The sequence below is a fragment of the Triticum urartu genome, chromosome 3A (genome assembly GCF_056163025.1).
Source record: "Triticum urartu cultivar PI428250 chromosome 3A, HENAU_Tu73, whole genome shotgun sequence".
In the NCBI taxonomy this organism is placed as follows: Eukaryota; Viridiplantae; Streptophyta; class Magnoliopsida; order Poales; family Poaceae; genus Triticum; species Triticum urartu.
Genome location: NC_141875.1, coordinates 398344887 through 398350871, shown reverse-complemented (window position 1 = coordinate 398350871; position 5985 = coordinate 398344887). Strand labels below are relative to the sequence as shown.

The following is a 5985-nucleotide window of genomic DNA, read 5'->3' as shown; positions in this document are numbered from 1 at the left end:
CACGAGGGGGTAGATCTACTTGCTATACATCAGATCCATGGATCAAAATCAACAAAAACTCACAAAAACTTCAAATCACAAAAAAATTGGTATGGCTCTTTTTGTGGGGAATTTTTAAAATTGGGCAAGAACAAGCAAAATTAGGCTAGAAAAACAAAGAGGGGGCTCCAATTTCATGATCAACCCGGCTCTAGATACCAAGATATTGTAGGGTGGAACCCTAAGTGGAGATCTTTCACGAATTGGGGGGGGGATCCCCAAGAACAAGAAGAACACAAGGGGGAAAACAAGAAGAACACTCAAGAACAAGCCCAAATCACACACCCACTAGACTCAAATCCACACAAGATCCACATGGTACATGAACAATCAAAGGGAAATAAGACACATGGTAGAATTCATCCCAAATCCTATGAAGGAGATGAGGGCTTGATGATCTAGATAGATCCTTCCCTCAAGGGGGTCTTGAATCCCTAGGGATCTTCTCCAATGGAGGTCTTGTACTCCAATTGAGTCTTCTCTCTCAAGAGGGATCCCACAAGGGGAAGTACATGAGCTAAGCTCTATGATTTGTGTCTATTATTAGCTAAGTCTAAATGGAGGAGGAAGGGGATTATATATAGGTCCAAGGGATGAAGGGATAAGTAGGGACGAGATGGGGATACAAGGGCCAAGCCCAACAGCCACGCACAAGGGCCCCATGTGCACGGGGTAAGTGGAGCCCGTGCGCACGGGGTATCCAGAGACCTGACGCATGAGCCTGTGCGCACAGGGTCCGTGGGGCCCATGGACACGGGGTCCCGTGGGCATGGTATACGTCCGTGTGCATGGGGTCTTCAGGACAGCCAGCCTGGGAGGCCCATGGGCACGGGGTCGGAGGGGCCCGGGTGCACGGGGTCGCCTGGGAGTTGTTGCCTTCTTCTTGGCGCTTCCTTCTCCGCTTCCAGGCTTCCCTCTTGGATGATGTAGATGTTCTCTTTTTCTTGGACTCCTCCTCGATGAATGTGTAGCTCCTCTCACACCTATGTATGCACACGAGAGAGGGGTCAAGTAGTATACCTTCCTCGAAAGGTACAAGTGGACACGTGTAAATGAGATGATTCACCTTTGTATGTATGAAGTAGATGTGGCACGTGTCACTTGCCAAATGAACTCTTAACATGGTGATGTCCACAAGATACTCCGCATCACACTCTGTGACGACTAAACATCTGAAGGCATCACGGTATTATGTATTTCCTCTTTTTATAATCTGCACATCAAATATATTTCTAAAAAGCTACTTTTGCCCTCAGATAATCACACAATACCAATCCCTTCTTCAAGATACATTAGTCAAATTGTTAGATCATAGTCCCAGAAAAAAAAACAAGAGTATGGTCACATGCTCTTCCCTTCTACTTATATCACATAATCATCATTCAACCATGATTTTACAAGACCACATTGATGATAACTCTTTGGTCTGACCCATGATCCTTGTTCAAGATGCTGAGACCATCAAACACACGGGACGACCGACAAATCAAAGGCATGGCAACAACTCCAGTGACTTGCATCCAATATACGCCCGCGATGCCCAAATGATTAAAAGTACAAAGAAACGTCCAACAAACTAAAGACACAGACATCAACACCATCAACCTCAGGTAATATCCACACGCAATTCTTCACATGTGTCAGCATTTTGATCTCAGCCCAGCCTTTCTTCTAATATTCGGTGTCAAAACTCTTCTGATACTGAACTATAAAGCATGTTTTTTAATGCATCGTGACACCACCGTATCACCTATTGAACAATTATTGATTTATAGTGCCACACCAGATAAATGTATTCTATGTGACACCTCCATTATTAGTCTCTTCATATCTCCAAATGCACTTTCATTCTGCAATGGTAAAACATTATTAAGTACAACATAAACCATAGTGCTCCCTCCATATGTCACTGACAAAATCATATTTGCGGAGATGACAACATACATCAGCCCCAATAGCTCATCATAACCAAACAAAAAAAAGAACAACCTCTAAACTCAAGGAGCACAAAGCGGACAAGGACTTTAGATGGAAGGAGAAATACGAACACAGAGGCTCCTAAACGATTGAGAAAGGATAATGCTGAAGAAGATAAGGAGTTGAAGCATGCAAGAAGCGAAAGCAACAAAAACAACATTAGAATCAATGTTGGAGAGAACAACAGAACCACAACCTCACAAGTGCTAATAGAAAAGGCATGGAACTTCAGAAGACCAACATACAATTGCCAGTATTGAAAAGCATTCCTAGGGTGTGAAGAAAGATTAAATCCAAACAAAGGAACTACGACTCCCTATTTTGTAATATGTTGCAAACAGGGAAAAAAATGATCAGCCACCACTAAGAGAGCCTCCACCATACGTCAGCAACCTCTTAAAAAGTGAAGGGAGGGATTCAATAAACTTCAAAGAGAACATAAGGTCATACAACTCAATGTTTTCATTCACATCCATGGGAGGAGTTGTGGAAAAGGAAATAAACAATCGCAAATGACCTTATGTTTTTGTTTGCATGGATAGAACTACCACCACATCGAAACTCTTTCACCTGAAGGTACAAACAAACCTCAGTTTGCACAACTGTACATCTATAATACCGAAAATGAGGTGGCAAACAGGATAAGTGCGTCAAGATGCAATGATATTAAATCAACAGTGGACCCCAACAATGTGAAAGAATTGCAAATAATGCTAGACGACAACAAGATCCTCGCAAAAACATTCAGAATGGCAAGAGATAGATTACGAGGAGACTACCATGATTACACACTTCGAATACTAGGCAAAAGGAAAGGAGAGAGTGAAGGACGTGGCATTGTTGTTGAAGTCCAAAAATATGGTGCCACAAAGGATATCAGAGGTCCACCCGAAATTCATGTCCATGCAATACCCGTTGTTGTTCCCACATGGAGAAGATGGTTTTAAACTTTAGATAACGTACAAGAAAAAAGAGCTAAAATACAAACACCAACATCATGATGAATATGCAGCCTACTGAATTCCTAAACACCTTGACTGTGATGCCCGGATAATTAATCTACAGTAATCCCCTGCTAATGATGCAAGGTCACCATCATTACTGTTGCTAATCTTACTCGAGTCAAAGCCGGTTCATATTCAAATTTCAATCAAAGTAAAAATTTAAAGTTTTCAAATTCAAAACTAAAAAGTACAAACTATGACAAATATTTCATAAGTAATATTGGTGGATAATTCATCTTTTTGTAAATTACTTAAATACACTAAAGCAATTAAATCAGAGGCTTAAACTATTGTTTAAATACCTTTTTAATAGTAAAATATTATAACTAATTTAATTAAAGTGCCAAACTTTTGTGGCAGTGACATATTTTACAAAACTAATTATAGTGAAATATTTATAATTTACAAAACTAAAGTAAATAGAAACCAAAAAAAAGGAGAAGATAAAATAAAATAAAAGGGGAAAAGAAAACAGAGCGCACTGTTGGACTGGGCTCTAGGCGCACACAGTGCATCCCAGGCCAACAACCGCAGCCTTTCTTCCCCCCTCCGGGTACAGGAGAAGGCCGCGGCGCCATGGCCGCAGGCGCTCAACCTCGCGCACCACTACACCACCGAGGGGATAAGGGCGAGCCCCCTCGACCTCGTCACCCCCCCAGAGATCTTTTCCTCCTCACCCACTACCTCTCCCCTCACCTTATCTGCCCCTCCACCGAGTGTTGTCGCCGTCGCAGCACCTCCGTTGGCGTGGACAATGGCCACCATTCGTCGTCCTATGGAGCCCAAGAGGACCGACGTCCTTGTCAGTGTCAAAATCGGCGGATCTCGGGTAGGGGGTCCCGAACTGTGTGTCTAGGCGGATGGTAACAGGAGGCAGGGGACACAATGTTTTACCCAGGTTCGGGCCCTCTTGATGGAGTTAAAACACTACGTCCTGCTTGATTAATATTGATGATATGGGTAGTACAAGAGTAGATCTACCACGAGATCAAGGAGGCTAAACCCTAGAAGCTAGCCTATGGTATGATTGTTGTTCGTCCTACGTACTAAAACCCTCCAGTTTGTATAGACACCAGAGAGGGCTAGGGTTACACAGAGTCGGTTACAATGGTAGGAGATCTACATATCCGTATCGCCAAGCTTGCCTTCCACGCCAAGGAAAGACCCTTCCGGACACGGGACGAAGTCTTCAATCTTGTATCTTCATAGTCCAAGAGTCCGGCCTAAGGTATAGTCTAGCTATCCGGACACCCCCTAATCCAGGACTCCCTCAGTAGCCCCTGAACCAGGCTTCAATGACGACGAGTCCGGCGCGCAGATTGTATTCGGCATTGCAAGGCGGGTTATTCCTCCAAGTACTTCATAGAAGATTTTGAACACAAAGGTAGTGTCCGGCTCTGCAAAATAAGTTTCCACATATTGCCATAGAGAGAATAATATTTACACAAATCTAATCTGCTGACATATTCCGTAGCGTGACATCACACCACGGCCAAGTCTTTATTCGAATCGTTTTACTGTCCCACCTCAGCGTGTTTAGCGAGGCGGTTTCCTTGGCACACCTTGTCAAAGCAGAGATCGTGTCCCCTTATTCCGGGATTATCATCAATACGGGCATGGGTAACCCAACCGTACCCGTTGGTATGTTTTCTCGATCAAAGGCGAGTCCCAAACGGTCACAGGGAGGGCCCTTGGTATTCAACCTCTTATAAAGAGACCAAGGCCTTACTCCTTTCTTTCAATCCCAAACGAGTTCGCCCTTCGCCTCGAGTTCCAACACCCAAGGCTCCAGATTTCAGGCGCTTTGGACCTTCGACAATGTCCGGTTCTGACCTTCGAGGCCGATGGATGCCCTCCTCCGTCATGGAGGAGGACGTGCTGAAGTTGAGAGAGGCCAGGTTCTTGACCGGCGAAATCTCGCATAGGTTGCCTGCTCAAGGGCAGGTCATTCCCACTCCCAAGCCTGGTGAGAGTGTGGTGTTCATGTCTCACTTCCTTCGGGGGCTAGGATTCTCGACTAATCTCTTCGTGAGGGGGCTCATGTTTTATTATGGGCTGGAATTTCACGACTTAGCTCCGGAGACCATCCTCCATATTTCCTCATTCATCGTCGTGTGTGAAGCCTTCCTCCGTATTACTCCTCACTTCGGACTATGGCTCAAGACCTTCAAAGTAGATCCGAAGATGATCGAGGGACGGCACGCGGAGTGCAGAGGTGCTTTTATAAGCAAGGATGCTGGTGCTCCATGGCCCGAGGGCTCTTTTCCAGGGGAGTCCAGCTTATGGCAACGAGAGTGGTTTTATGTCACAGCTCCCAGGAGCACCAAGTGGGTGGCGCTGCCTGCTTTCTTCTTGGGTCCCCCGCCATGACTGGCGTCATGGGTCAATAAGGGGCTGGACTGGGGGCCGGCAAAGGACGTGCCCTTGTTGCAGGGCCGCATCCGAGATCTCCTAGAAAGAGACATCAGTCTGGTTGTGGTTACGCAGGTTATGTTAATTCGCCGAGTTCTGCCCTGCAAACATCGCCCCCTCTGCCTGTGGGAGTTCAACCCAGAGGGACCACGAGTTCTCCAACATTTTCTTAGTGTGACGCCCGTGGAGATGTACAAATTGTTCTTCGGACCACAAGTAGTGTGTCCGGATTCTACGGAGGATGCAGGTTTGAGCTGCAATTGTCCGGATACTCAAGTAAGTAGCCTTGTGCCCAGACTCGCTATCCGTATATTTATCATAAAATTGCCCCTAAAAGAGCTGTCCTTTAAACATGAGTGGATAGAGAAAGCAAAGCTAATCAGGTGTCCGGCCCCCTCCCCGAGACCACGCCGGGTCCCGTGCTAGTCAGGATGTTGGAGGTTGTTCCTTCAAAGGAAAGCGAGTGAGGGGACAAGGAAGCTACAGCCTCCTCAAAGGAGGTTGTCCGGAAGGGAGGAATCAAAAATTCCTCTCCTCGGGGGAAGAAGAGGAC

The 5985-nt window shown here is 45.6% G+C and overlaps 1 pseudogene; it reads left to right on the top strand.

Annotated features, from left to right (window-relative positions):
* Positions 1-655: 655 nt before the first annotated feature.
* Positions 656-2963, top strand: LOC147979834 (uncharacterized; annotated as a pseudogene).
* The last annotated feature ends 3022 nt before the right edge of the window (positions 2964-5985 follow it).